At 37.1% G+C, this 14,958-nt stretch overlaps 1 protein-coding gene across 1 annotated transcript in view; it reads left to right on the forward strand.

Annotated features, from left to right (window-relative positions):
• The window catches only part of MAP1B (microtubule associated protein 1B), a 72,979-nt gene that overhangs the window by 33,266 nt on the left and 24,755 nt on the right, over positions 1 to 14,958 (forward strand). The window lies entirely within an intron of this gene.

Raw genomic sequence — 14,958 nt, forward strand, 5'->3', positions numbered from 1 at the left:
TTCAAATCCTTATTAAATTCATGCAAGAATGTATGGAACAGGGAAATTTTGTAATTAAAAAAAACATGCAAATGAAATGAAGCAACATTGAGAAGGAAATAGGAAAAAAGCATATTGTATCATGTTGTATAAAACAGAATCATATCAATACAAGAGCAGGATTAGATAGTTGGGAATGGCTGATCACTGGACCTTTAAATAGCAGCACCAAGAGTTCAAAGGGGATCCGTGTAAAGCCCTTGAGTAGAAAAAAAAGTAAGAAAACTAAGGGAGATCCTGAACAATGTGAGTTACAAAGTTGTGAACCAAGTTCAATAGGCAAAAGAAAAAACAAGTCTCACCCATAAAATATTACAGGAATCCTGGCAAAAAAAGAAACCATTGGGGCCTGGACATGTAAATGTCATAATCTACACATCCTTAGTTTTTCTAAGTGATAGATGGATAGATGATGATGATGATGATGATGATGATGATGATGATGATGATGATGATTGGGTCCCGTCAACTAAACAATGTTGTTTGGCGGAACCCAGGGGAAGAGCCTTCTCTGCGGGGGGCCCGGCCCTCTGGAACCAACTCCCCCCAGAGATCAGAATTACCCCCACCCTCCTTGCCTTTCATAAGCTCCTTAAAACCCATCTCTGCCATCAGGCATGGGGGAACTGAAACAGCAGTCATGGGCTTACCTAGGTATGCCCATGTTTCACCATCACTCCGCAGTCTGCATTGGTTGCCGATCAGTTTCCGGTCACAATTCAAAGTGTTGGTTATGACCTTTAAAGCCCTTCATGGCATTGGACTAGAATATCTCCGAGACCGCCTCCTGCCGCACGAATCCCAGCGACCGATCAGGTCCCACAGAGTGGGCCTTCTCCGGGTCCCGTCAACTAAACAATGTCGGTTGGCGGGCCCCAGGGGAAGAGCCTTCTCTGTGGCGGCACCGGCCCTCTGGAACCAACTCCCCCCGGAGATTAGAACTGCCCCTACTCTTCCTGCCTTCCGTAAACTCCTTAAAACCCACCTTTGCCGTCAGGCATGGGGGAACTGAAACATCTTCCCCTGGGCATGTTTAATTTATATATGGTATGCTTGTGTGTATGTCTGTTAGTATATGGGGTCTTTTAAATCTTTTAATTTTAAATTTGTTAGATTATTTATGATTTGTTTCCACGTGTTGTGAGCCGCCCTGAGTCTTCGGAGAGGGGCGGCATACAAATCTAAGTAATAAATAAATAAATAAATAAAATAAACTAAACTGAGATATTCTTTCCCCCTAGGCCTCTACAATTTATGCATGGTATGTCTATATGTATGTCTGGTTTTATAATAAGGGTTTTTTAGTTGTTTTAGTATTGGATTGTTACATGCTGTTTTTATCACTGTTGTTAGCCACCCCGAGACCATGGAGAGGGGTGGCATACAAATCCAATCAATCAATCAATAATAATAATAATAATAATAATTATTATTATTATTATTATTATTATTATTATTATTATTATTATTATTATTATAATACTTTTATGCCACCCCTCTCCAAGGACCCGGAGCGGCTCACAACATGCAATACAAACAATATGTATACAAATCTAATAGTTAAAAAAAGTAAACTAAAATCCCATTATATAAAAAACAGTCAGTCTACTCAATCATATCCACACATAACATTTAATGGTCAGAGAAGAAGGGGGCATGATCTAGCTGCCCCATGCCTGGCGACATAGGTGGGTCTTAAGTGTCTTGCGATGGCAATGCTCTTTATTTTTTATAATTGCTCTAATTGGAATTGAAATGGGAGAGAGGCGGTAACAGAAGCAGGGATGAAGTCATTATATGTGACTTACTGTTCAATTTTTCCTATTTTCCTCCTCCCATTTTCCAGTTCAACAGGCACACTTCAAAATGCTATCAGGCAAAGAAAGCTGATTGTATTTTACACCATCGTCTTTGTTGGGGAATAAACTTTTCATTTCATTATCAAACGATTTCTTTATTTGATATATATCCCTCCTTCTTTGTGACAGCTAACGAAATTTATAAACAAAGTCAGGATATAACTTTTTAAAATATAAATTAAAATTAGCAATAAAATGCTAAAATAATCTTAATGGTAAAATCCTTCTGAACAAGGTGCATCTATCTCACTGTGATAATCACAATTTTGATAAAGGGAGCATAGCTGTTGCCAAATAGGCTGAATCCACTTTCCTGAACCCACTTTCCTGATTATCATCTTCGCCTTGTTTGTATTTAATTTCACAGAGCCCATTATTAAATACAGACAGCGAATTGGATGTAAAGGAACAGGGGAGCTGAGTGTCGTGGACATTCTGATAATACCCATTTCCAAAATTGCTTATAACTTACCTCTCAGTGTTTCCTGGGAGGCAAGGTAGGAATCCTGTGGAGAGCTGTAGATCAACATTCAAGATATCAAATAGTTTTATAACACATTCTTCTGAAGAGAATGCAACCATTTATGTCCTCAACATAATCCCATTATGGAAATCTGTTCTAATTTAGTTAGAATGAAAGGAATTAATTATTAGCTCTATAATAAATTCAATGATATAGTTTAATGAATTCCTCAGCCAGCATGCTCTAAAATCAATTTAACCCTGCTGTTCTGTTAAAAAAAACTCCCTAATATTATGTTCCTGGGTCACCCTGACCCGGACCGAAAACTCTTCATTTGAAGTGCTTATATTTGGTCTTTTTGAATGCCTAAGATATTAAAAATATTTTGGATTTGGAGCCTAAAAAAATATAAAGTGAAAATGGTTGCAAGCAGCCAAGAGGGCGGAGGGCTTATTTCTGATTTAAAAAAACCAATAAGAATCATTTCTTTCAGTTCATTTATATTTTTTTTATATTCAGAAATGTTCAAACTACCAATCCCACACCAACTTTAGTAAAATTGAACATATTTTGCAAGCTAAACTATATAAATTGAAAAAGAATTCACAAAAACGGGGGTGGTCTGCCATTATAATCAAAATAAAGCAATATGCATAATTTTTTTCAGTTCAATTTTTATATCATTGTGTGCAGAAATGTTCAGACTACTTTCAAAGTGAAAAAAGGTTTCAAATTGACCAAACATAAGCACTTCAAATGAAGAGTTTTCGGTCCGGGTCAGGGTGACCCGGGAACAGTACAAGTGTGATTTTTTTTTTCAGCAAGAAAGAAACCCCCCACCCCCCCAAAAAAAATTCTCATAGAGAGAACCCCTGAAATGATGAAAAGTCATGGAATTTCAAGTTTCAGATATGCAGGGAAATTTTTTTACAGGGTCTCAAACTTTGATTTCGGGTCTCACAAACCCGAACAGCACATTAAAGTAGCTGAGGTTGACATACACTGTTCTAAAGAAAGCTTTCTGAATCTAAAATCCTCTACTTACTTGCTATAGCGTTTAGAAGGCTAATTCATCAAGTAGGGGATTCTGGGAGTTGAAGTCCACACATCTTACAATTGATGTGTTTGAAAAATACTGATTTAGAGTAGTTCTCCATATGTGTTGGGACTAAAATTAGCTATACTGACTGTAAATAATTGTAAACCCCCCCAAAAATATATGGAATACGCTATGTTGAAAATGTTTGTCTGGAGAATAAATAATTCTTTCTTTAGTATTGTGGACAACAGTGGCCGTTTCTTCTAGTGAATTGGTTCTGTTATTGGCTGGTATTGCTTCAAAAATCTTTTAACACAGAGATTCTATTATGACTGAACCAAATGGTATGCACTTTTGGTACTATTCCCATTATATTCTCGCTGTTCCAAGCTAGGAAACCACTACAATTCTTCCAACAGTATTTCCTATTATTCAGGACAGTGACTAAGGCTGAGACTTCCATTGAGTTCCTGGTATTTGTTTGTGAGCTGTTTCTGACAATTTCTTGAACCATGTTAAATATCCAGGGCCAACCACCATATACTCATTAATTAAAATGTAGCTGTTAGCCCTATTACACCTTTTTCAAGGACAATCTTTTTCAAACAAGTTTAATATGCAACTTCTAAATATATGCATATTCTAAAATATAAAGCGTGGTAGGAGATAACTTGGGTTGTTTTAAGCAATGTACATCAATTGATGAAATAAGTTTGAACATCTTAGCATTATGGGAGATAATTAATGCCTGGAAGTTTAAGTTGTCTTTAAATAAATTTGGATGGAGACTTGAAAGAATTAAGATTTTCTAAAAGATTTAAATATTATGAAAAATATGTTTGGCTTTTTTAGAATATACAAAATATGGCACAGAAAAAATGTAATATAATCAGAATGGCTTGAAAACAGTATTTAAAAGATAACTTGTAGTATCACAAAATTTAGCTACTAGTAGGAACAGCTAAAATAGACAAAGAAGTCAGGATTAATTTATAACCTTATTTTAATATGCTAAATTGCTTCTTGAGACAACTTGGTTGAAAACAAGTATCACAACATGCAAATGATTACTCCTTAGCGTCCCCTAAACCTAAACATCTCAGAAAATTACTGTATTAGAGTCTATAAAACTGTCGTAGGAAACCTTTCCAAAGATATTAAAATGCCAGAGAAACTTTTGGACCTTATGATATATTATCTATATTCTATAAAGCTAGTGTTTTAATTATGATATAGCCAAGTAGGAAACTTACAGTAAAAACAGGATGTGAAGAACAAAATTTTGTTTTAGAAAATATAGTTTAGGTTTTCACTTTTTGAAGAAATACCAGTTTTGACACTTTTATCTGAATAGTTGATTAAGATAAATTACATTCTGACTTTACTTAAAAGTTCTTAAGGCACACAGAATACTCTTTTTCTTGGCAAAGTTTTTTCCTTGATAGGGCTCAAAGAATAAGTGACTTTCCCCAAGGTCATCCAGCTGGCTTCATGTCCAAGGTGGGATTGAACTCAGAGTTTCTTGATTTCTAGCCTGATGCCACAATCACTATTCCAGTGCTTCTCAATTATTTTCTCTTGCCCGCGCCCCAACTTTCTACCAATGTGCGTCTCACAGCCCACCCCATCTGACCTGCCACCCCCAAATTGCGCCCCACCATGAGATGTGTGTCCTACCTGATGCTTGTTTCAGCACCTCTGTCACTGTCCTCAACGGTGTGTCCAGGGCAGCCCGTTCTAGATGTTTGATTGAACTTGCAAGACGTTTTCTTTTAGAACAGGCTGGACACAAAGCTGAGGAACGCAATGGAGGTAGGATGTGTGTCCTACTGCCTACGTCAAAAAAAAAAGCATGTTCCCCAGGGTCACGCACCCCCTGGTATCATTCCACGCCCCTCCCAAGGGGGTCGCCCGACTATTTGAGAAGCACTGCACTATTCTAAAGTGACTCACATCACTTTTTTGGGTATAAACTTTCTTATTTTTCTCCACCTTAAGATAAAACATATGTAAATAAAAAAACACAATACCAATATCCAACTGTATACATATACCAAATTTCCATATCATTTCTGTGCTTTAAATAGTTTCTTTACTTTCTACTTTCCCTTTCCCCTCCCATAAGATTCTCCAACATTTAAACTAGTAACAAATACTAAAATTTAAGAACAAAACCAAAACCAAAAAACCCCCCAAATATATCCTCAATATCTAACATTCATAAATCCCATATTCATTATTTATGAAGAGAGAAAATAAATTAGTGGAGGCCAAATCAAGTGCTGGTTCTATCTTTCTCTCCCCCTCCCGCCACGCTCTATCCATTTATCTGTGAATAGTAGCTTAATCAATATTTTTAAAAACCAGCTTTGGGCTGCTGTAAAAGGACATGGCATGCTCCTACACCAGAAGTGATGAACATCCCATATACCCCAACCATTGTAAGCTCAGTCTGGCTGCCAATTGCCTGAATCACCATCACCTAATGCTATGACAGTCTTAAGTGGGAGGGCTATTTTAAATCAGTTTTTTCAGCACCATTGACATTTTGATCACTAAAAGAACAGTCGTGAGTTGAGGACTACCTCCATAAACAAAATTTCATCGATCAATAAGGAACATACTGGCCCTTTGCCACCAGTGAACTCACAACTTCAGCAGATTGTCTGAGAGCCCCCTTCTTGTTCCCACTATCTGAGGTAGCAGCAGATTTATTTTATTCAGCATATGATGATGGTACATTATCCAGGAGACCATAGTGTTAGTATAGAGCTGTTGTTTGGCTGCCTAAGACTCAGGCTGTTCAATTCATGCTCATGCGCTATCCAGGTTGCACACCAGGGGGCGGTAGCAGCAGATTTGCAAGCTAAAGAATACAGTACCAGAGAGGATTAAAAATCCAACAGCATTTAGCCCCTCAGCCGCCTTGTTCTCAATGCTCTCACAGCTCTTTCTGTGAGGACAGAGGGAAATCCTGACCCAGTGCTATGGGTCAAACTATTTAATGAACATGCTGCCATAGGCATACATCATTACCACTTAATATCACTGCTGACAATAATCTCTTTGCCTACTAATCTTCCACCTTGTGTGTAGCACACTGTCATTGAGAATTACAGCATTGCGAGAAGCTGGAAAAGAAAATGACACGTCCCTTAGTTTTGGCTTAGCATGTACTACAAAAGCATTTATAATGACATTTTTCCATTGAAGCACTATTTTTTTCTTTTTTTGTTGCCCTTGACTTAGAATTTTATATATATATATTTATTAGAAGTTAAGGTAGGCATTCTTGCCAACAGGGTGGCTAAGACAATTTATTGGCCTCTTCCCCTCCCCCTCAAATAAAAGCTAATTTCCCTTGAGGTAATTTTATTGATTCAGGTGTGATTTTGATGCAGGAGTAATGTGAATGTTATGACCATCAATTGCTTGATGTTATTGGTGCATTGGTATTAAAGAAGATAAATCCATCTTAGGCACTCCTGAATTATAACTTGGTAAATTAAAAAGCTAGTATTAGTCCATTAAGGAAAACTTCAGATTGTTATTCTAAACTAAACTAAATTAAATTAAACTTAAACTAAATTAAACTAAATTAAAGCTAATGATTTTATTTATTTATTTATTTATTGGATTTGTATGCCGCCCCTCTCCGCAGACTCGAGGCGGCTAACAACAGTAATAAAACAGCATATAACAATAATCCAATACTAAAAACAGTTAAAAACCCATTTTTATATAAAAACCAATCATACATATAGACATACCATGCATAAAATTGTAAAGGCCTAGGGGGAAAGTGTATCTCAATTCCCCCACGCCTGGCGACAGAGGTGGGTTTTAAGCAGCTTACGAAAGGCAAGGAGGGTGGGGGCAATTCTAATCTCTGGGGGAAGTTGGTTCCAGAGGGCCGGGGCCGCCACAGAGAAGATATTTAATTACATATGTTTAAATTAAAATTAAATCAAGCGATTGGACTGCCATTTGTCAGAAATGTTGTAGGGTTTCCTGCATGAGTAAGGGGTTGGAGTAGTTGACCTTCAAGGTCCCTTCCAACTCTGTCTGTTAAAGGTATATTATATAGAACAGGTTTGAAGAAACATTTATCCCCATAGTAAATAATAAGGGCAAAAGGTCAGCTGCTTGTCTGTGGTTGATTAATGGCACTGGTTTGACAGCAAATTAAATGTCACATAAAGTTGGCAAATGATACAACAAATCAATATATAGTGATAAGAGCAGATACAATTATTTCGGTAGCCAACACCAATATTGCACACAACTTGATTTAAGACAACAGTTTATTTCAGAGACTTTCCTTTCCTTATTTGAGTTTTCAAAAGACCCCACAAAGTATTTGAGTGGTTAGGCTGTAAATAGAACAATTCCAAGTAGATTGTATTTTCATGAGACAGGTGATGCCTCTTCTTAAAAGCTAAGGTAGGACAAACTTATGATTTCAGATAATAATTGGTTAATTTAGATTTACAAATATTTATGGTATACATTGTTACACTGTTGCTCTTTAAATGCAACAGTGCTTTGTTCTCTAAAGATGTTCCAACTAGATGCTTCAAAATATTTTTTATCACTAGCAAATAAGAATCATATTCTTGCAAACTGTTGTAATTGAAATATCACCCCTACCCCCACCAAAATCAATGTTTATATTTTGTATGTATTAATCAATTTGATTTTGTTTTGCTTTGAAATTAAATTACCAGTACCTAGTAAAATACCCAAAGACAGATTGTTGTTTTTTAAAATTCTAAATATTTTCTCATTTCAATTTTTGGATTTTGGAAAAAGCTTAAATTCTTCTAAATATATTTATTCAGTTCAGATCTTATTAAACTCAGAAACTTCTATCACTGAAAAAAAATCAGAATTACATCACAAAATGGATTTAATGGCTTTATTTTAATAAATAAAAACCATAGGAGAAGCAAATTACAAAATGAAAAAAGCTAGAAACACATATAAGAAACTGATGTTACTTTTGTCACAGAATGTTTAAATATATTGTTGAAAAATATTCATTCTCTAATTTTCTAATCTGAATTGTTTTTAATAGCCTTTTGCTATCTCCAGAACCATAAGGCCTATAAACTTGAAACTTGGCACATATGTTCCTCTTGGCTTCTAGGTGCTTGCTAAGAAAGGTTTTTTCTTAAATGACCATCAAATCATTTCTTATATTATTATTAATGTGCTCTGATGCTATGGAGTTAGACATTCTACTTCCCCTGCCCACCTAATAAAAGCTCTGTTCCAACTGCCAGTTAGCCATGGGTGTAGCCAGTGTGTGACTCATCCAGCCTGCGGGCTGAGAGTTTAGACATTCTGCTCCCACTCCCCATGTGAAAAGAACTCTGTTCCAACTATTTGGAAGGAGAGGGATGGAAGGAAGAAAGGAAGGAAGGAAAATATAAGGCAACTGGTAGTTGGAACAGAATTGGAACAGAGGGAGGGTTGGAGGGACAGGGAAGAAAGGAAGAAGAGGGATGGAGGGAGAGAGGAGGGAAAGAGATAGAGGAAAGGAAACAGGGAGGAAAGGAAGGAAGGAAGGAAGGAAAATATAAGGCAATTAGCAGTTGGAACACAGTTGATTAACAAAAGAGTTGATTAACAAGAGAGTTGATTAACAAAAGAAAAACAAATAATGGACAAGAAATGCACAGTATCTGAGAAAACCAACAATCATTTTGTATAGCCGGAAAGACAGATCCCCTCACTCCAAATCATTGGATGACTTCACCCAGCAGCTTCATATAAATAGTTAAATAGGGGGGAGAGAATAAAGAATGGAGCCCTGTGGTATCCCACAAAGTTGTGGTTGTGGGCTGGACCTTTTCTCTGCAACTTGAACCAACTCCAGATGAAAAAGAAGCAACAGCCCTGAGTGTCGCCTACCCCCAACCCTTGGTGGGGATGGTATTGAAGGCGGCTGACAAAAGTCAAGGGCCAGGATTGAGGCATTTTTCCCTTCCTGCTTCCAGCAGATGCCATCCAAGAATGTGATCAGTGTCATCATTCATATGCCTGAATTCCAACTGAAAGTGATCTAGATTCTCCTATAGCTTTCTCTAAAAGATGAAGATTGGAAATTGGATGAAAATTATGTAGAGTATCTGGGTCAAGCAGTGGCCCCTGGTGGAAGGGGTGTACTATGGCCTTCTCAAAAGCTTTTCCCTTTTTCTTTCTGCATTTTTCCTGCTTTCCTTTCCATTGTTTTCTTTTAATTTGTTTTTTTTTTGTTTTTTTCCTTTATTATTGCTAAAATCCTAAATATAAAGTACAGTGTCATTTGGCAGGACCCAGGAGAAGAGCCTTCTCTGTGGCGGCCCCGACCCTCTGGAACCAGCTCCCCCCAGATATCAGAGTTGCCCTCACCCTCCTTGCCTTTTGCAAGCTCCTTAAAACCCACCTCTGTCGTCAGGCATGGGGGAATTGAAATTTTTCCCTTCTCCCTAGGCTTATAGAATTTATACATGGTATGCTTGTTTGTATGATTGGTCTCTTAAATTGGGGTTTTTTAGATTATTTTTTAATATTAGATTTGTTTACATTGTCTTCTTTATTGTTGTTAGCCGCCCCGAGTCTTTGTAGAGGGGCGGCATACAAATCTAATAAATAAATAAATAAATAAGTGTTCCCTCTATTTTCGTGGGGGATCGCCCGCGAAAGTTGAATTTCCGCGAAGTAGAGATGCGGAAGTAAATACACCATTTTTGACTATGAACAGTATCACAAGCCATCCCTTAACACTTTAAACCCCTAAATTACCATTTCCCATTCCCTTAACAAACATTTACTCACCATTATTACTGGTACTCACCATTGAATAAGACACTTAGTGATCCAGATATTTATAAACATAATTACTTATTAATAATAATTATTATTTTTTGTTATTTATTTGCAAAAATTATTAGTTTGGCAATGATGTATGACATCATCGGGCGGGAAAAACCGTGGTATAGAAAAAAACTGTGAAGTATTTTTTAATTAATATTTTTTGAAAAACCGTGGTATAGGCTATTCGCAAAGTTGGAACCCGCGAAAATCAAGGGAACACTGTATTTTTAAAAAGAGAAAGAGATAAATAGCTAACCAATTAAAACGAATAAAATATGGAAAGTATTGGGGTGAAATTCAAAAATTTCCCTTACTGGTTCTGTGGGTGTGGCAGGGGAAGGATACTGTGAAAACTCCATTCCTCTCCCTCCCCACTCCTGGGGGAAGGATGTCTCCGGGACCGTCTTCTGCCGCATGAATCCCAGCGACCAGTTAGGTCCCACAGAGTTGGCCTTCTCTGAGTCCTGTCGACTAAACAATGTAGTTCAGCGGGACCCAGGGAAAGATCCTTCTCTGTGGTGGCCCCAACCCTCTGGAACCAACTCCCCCCAGATATCAGAGTTGCCCCCACCCTCCTTGCCTTTTGTAAGCTCCTTAAAACCCACCTCTGTCGTCAGGCATGGGGGAATTGAGATATTCCCTTCCCCCTAGGCTTATAAAATTTATGCATGGTATGTCTGTATGTATGATTGGTTCTTTAAATTGGGTTTTTTTACATTATTTGTAATATTAGATTTGTACATATTGTCTTTTTACTGTTGTTAGCCGTGCCGAGTCTACGGAGAGGGGCGGCATAAAAATCTAATAAATAAATAAATAAATAAATAAATAAACAAACAAACAAACAAACAAAGAAAGAAAGAAAGAAAGAAAGAAAGAAAGAAAGAAAGAAAGAAAGAAAGAAAGGAAAGAAAGAAAGATGCAAAATCTCCATTCCCACCCCACTTGGCAGCCAGCCAGAGGGGGTATTTGCCGGTTCTCTATTACTGGTTTTCCAGAACCTGCTGAATTTCACCCCTGGAAAGAATGCGTAATATGCCTTTGGAATTTCCCACCCCAAGTTCCTTAATAGGAGCTCTGCTTTGGGAAACATGTGCAAGAGGAATGAATGGCTTAGAGTGGAAGAGTTGGCACTTTTCCAAGCACTGACCAACTGTGTCCTCAGTGGAGATGTACCCGACAAATTTTCTTTCCTTAATTCCTCCCTCCTTATTTCAGATTATATTTGATTGTGCATTGTTCGTTTTTCATATTTATGCTTTTGGTAGACAGGCAGAAATCTTTAAATAACTTTTCCCCCCTACATTCAATTGGATTAAAAATAATAAATGATTCCAGATTAAACTATTTTATGGTTGTGAGTAAAAATAAATTTCAGTAAATGATGGCTGATAAGAATATTCTGTAAATATTATCCTATGCTGCTTTTTCATGAATTGATACTGTCCCTTTGGGTAAAGTTTTAAAATCACAGACATATGGTCCAGAGGCCATGGGTAGAATGTTCTCCTCCCTGGAGAGTAGTCAATCCAGTGATTAAAACACATATATTTTTGGTTCCTGCCTTTGTGAATGGCTTTGAGTAGCTTGCTGTTAACAAACTACTCAAAGCAAATTTACTGTTTGGATGAAAATGTTAAAACAAGGAATTCATTTCCTAATTACCATACTAAACATTTCTGTTAAAATATATTCTATTTCACTTTAAAATAACCTGAGATTCAAATGTATATTTAAAAGCAAAATTGTTCCTTATTTTCAAATGGGGGCTCTTTATACACTCTATTTTGCACACAAATTTTCCATTTGACAGAAAGAAGTTGGACTTCGTAAGTATCTCTAAGCTAGTTTGCAAAGAGATACAGAAAATCTACCAGCCTGCTCTTATTTCACTTTTGTCTTTGTTTTTCAACTGGAGGTTCATTAGAAAAAATCGCTCATATGACATATGTTAAGTGCCTTGGGCTGCAATATCTGCAGTAAATGTATTATTCATACCATAAAAGGGAAACTTAAGTGGAGTCCCATGCATTTCAGAACTAATTCCTCCCCCCGCCCCAAATATAGTGGGATTTATTCTCACGTAAGCATGTATTGTAGTATAATTCCACAGGCATAATTATTTTGAAAAGCAAGGCTTTATGAATTTTTTCTCAAAGGTTGAATGTCTGCCTCTCCCATAAATTAACAAATGGAATCTTAAAATGGAACCTATAGCAGACATTTCATAGACCCTTCATGTTCAATATTTTGGTTAAACGAATTATCATTATGTAGAATAATGGTGAAGTGTTTTGACTAACATTGAACATTCCATAGATCTGTTTGAAAGATGTGGTGGTTTAAAAGCAATGTTAAGCAATGTTGCTACTGTGAAAATAGTGTCAAAGTTATGGTATCTTTATTTACCAATACCTTTATTTCAGAAGTAAACTTTATCTAAAATTAAATTGTCTGGTATACAAAACAAATGATATTTAGGGCACAGAGAAAGTAAAACTGATAGCACTGTAAAGGATAACTTGGCCATCTGACTTGTCGTAAGAACATTCTGAGCAAAAGAAATCCTTGACAAAGGTGCAGTGCATCTGTAGAATATGATGTCAGAAGGATATTTTTTCACCTAGGCAGATTCAGGCTGCAAAAATCTGTATGCCAACAAAAAAAATACTGTTTTGCTTCCATCTTCTGATCAACTTGATTTTTGCAGCCCAGATTTTGTAGTTCGAAAGGAATTAATTTAATCAATGGGGTGACATATGTCAAAGACAGATGCTACAAAACAGAGGGGAAAAGTGATCCATGTACTATCAATACCTTGTACTATCAATATCTTGGCGGGACCCAGGAGAAGAGCCTTCTCTGTGGCGGCCCCAGCTCTCTGGAACCAACTCCCCCCAGAGATTAGAATTGCCCCCACCCTCCTTGCCTTTCGTAAGCTACTTAAAACCCACCTCTGCCGCCAGGCATGGGGGAACTGAGATACACTTTCCCCCTAGGCCTTTAAAATTTTATGCATGGTATGTCTGTATGTATGATTGGTTTTTATATAATGGGTTTTTAACTGTTTTTAGTATTGGATTACAGTATTGTTATACACTGTTTTATTACTGTTGTTAGCCGCCCCGAGTCTGCGGAGAGGGGCGGCATACAAATCCAATAAATAAAATAAATAAATAAATAAATAAATAAATAAATAAATAAATATGAAACTAGATCAGCTCTCTGTAATCTATTGTTGAATAACATTTAAACTATCCAAAAACTGGAATAATTAGAGATAGCATAGGCTTCTATAACCATGCCTTCTAGGTCCGTGATGGCGAACCTATGGCACACATGTCACAGGTGGCATGCAGAGCCATGTCTGAGGGCGCGCAAGGCATTATCCTATGTCAGCTCCAGTGCCAGCTGATTTTTGGTCTTCTGGACTTCTGGTAGGAAGTTTTTCCAAACTTCTGGTAGGCCTGTTGGGCCCATTTTTTCCCCATCCACAGACTCTGGAAGCTTTCCTGAAGCCTGGGGAGGGTGAAAAACAGCACAACGGGCCTACCGGAAGCTTGGAAACGAACTTCCAGTAGGCCCGCTTGGGCTGTTTTTCGCCATCCACAGGCTCCAAAGGCTTTCCCGAAGTTCAGAAACAAACTCCCAGTAGGCCCGTTGACCCATTTTTTACCATCCACATGCTCTGGAGGCTTTTCTTAAGCCTGGGGAAAGTGAAAAATGGCCAAGCGGGCCTCCAGAACATCAGAAACTTCAGTGAGGTCCACACACATGCGTCTGTGGGGAGGGATTGTGCACATTGTATTATGAGTGTGCACTATTGCCTGTGCGGGCACCCTTTTGCCATCTGAGCAAAAAAGGATTCAACATTACTTCTCTAACCCTAATTCCAAATATTCTTATCCAGGCTAGTTGGCATATATTTTTATTTTCTAAATAGTACATGACCTAACTGTAGAGAAAGATTTCTATTTATTGCTGTCCTATTAGTTTATTATATATGCTGTATACACTAAAAGATTGATACATCCGTATGTATGTCGGTATGCATGTCTGTCTGTCTGTCTGTCTGTATCACAAACCAATTTAACTTTCTTAATCTGAAGGTTAGGAATACCAAATACAGTACCTTTACTAAAATTGAGAAAAATGGATACAACTATAAACTCTGTTTAACAAAGTTGAACTTAGTTTTGAGTAAGAAACACAAATAACTTATGACACCCATATGGTGCTTGTGAAAGAAAATGCTTTTAAATAATTACATCTATATTCTATTTAAACATTCATTATTTATTTTAGACTGTTTATTTTAGAGCATTTATAGACTATGCCAATCTGATTGATTCTGATGGAGTATAGGAGCAAATACATATGCTCTTTGTATCAATCATATTGGACATTCTGCTTTATCTCTTGTACTCTTGGGATGTCTCTTTTAGTAATGAGTTTGCCATCTGGAGTTTTTAATAAGGATTTCTATTGAATGGATTAAAAAAATAGATCTGCCATTTGATTAATTGATGGTATCACTGCAAATCAATATTTTAATCAATTGATGTAGCTAATCAGTTAACCATTGCGATGCTAGTGATTTTGAACAAACAATATAGAGACAACTTTGAGGGGAAAAAACTTTGTAGGACAAGTTGGCATTTGAATAAGCATGGATGAGATATGGTTGATCATTACTA

This window comes from Erythrolamprus reginae, chromosome 2 (assembly GCF_031021105.1).
Source record: "Erythrolamprus reginae isolate rEryReg1 chromosome 2, rEryReg1.hap1, whole genome shotgun sequence".
NCBI classification, from domain to species: Eukaryota; Metazoa; Chordata; class Lepidosauria; order Squamata; family Dipsadidae; genus Erythrolamprus; species Erythrolamprus reginae.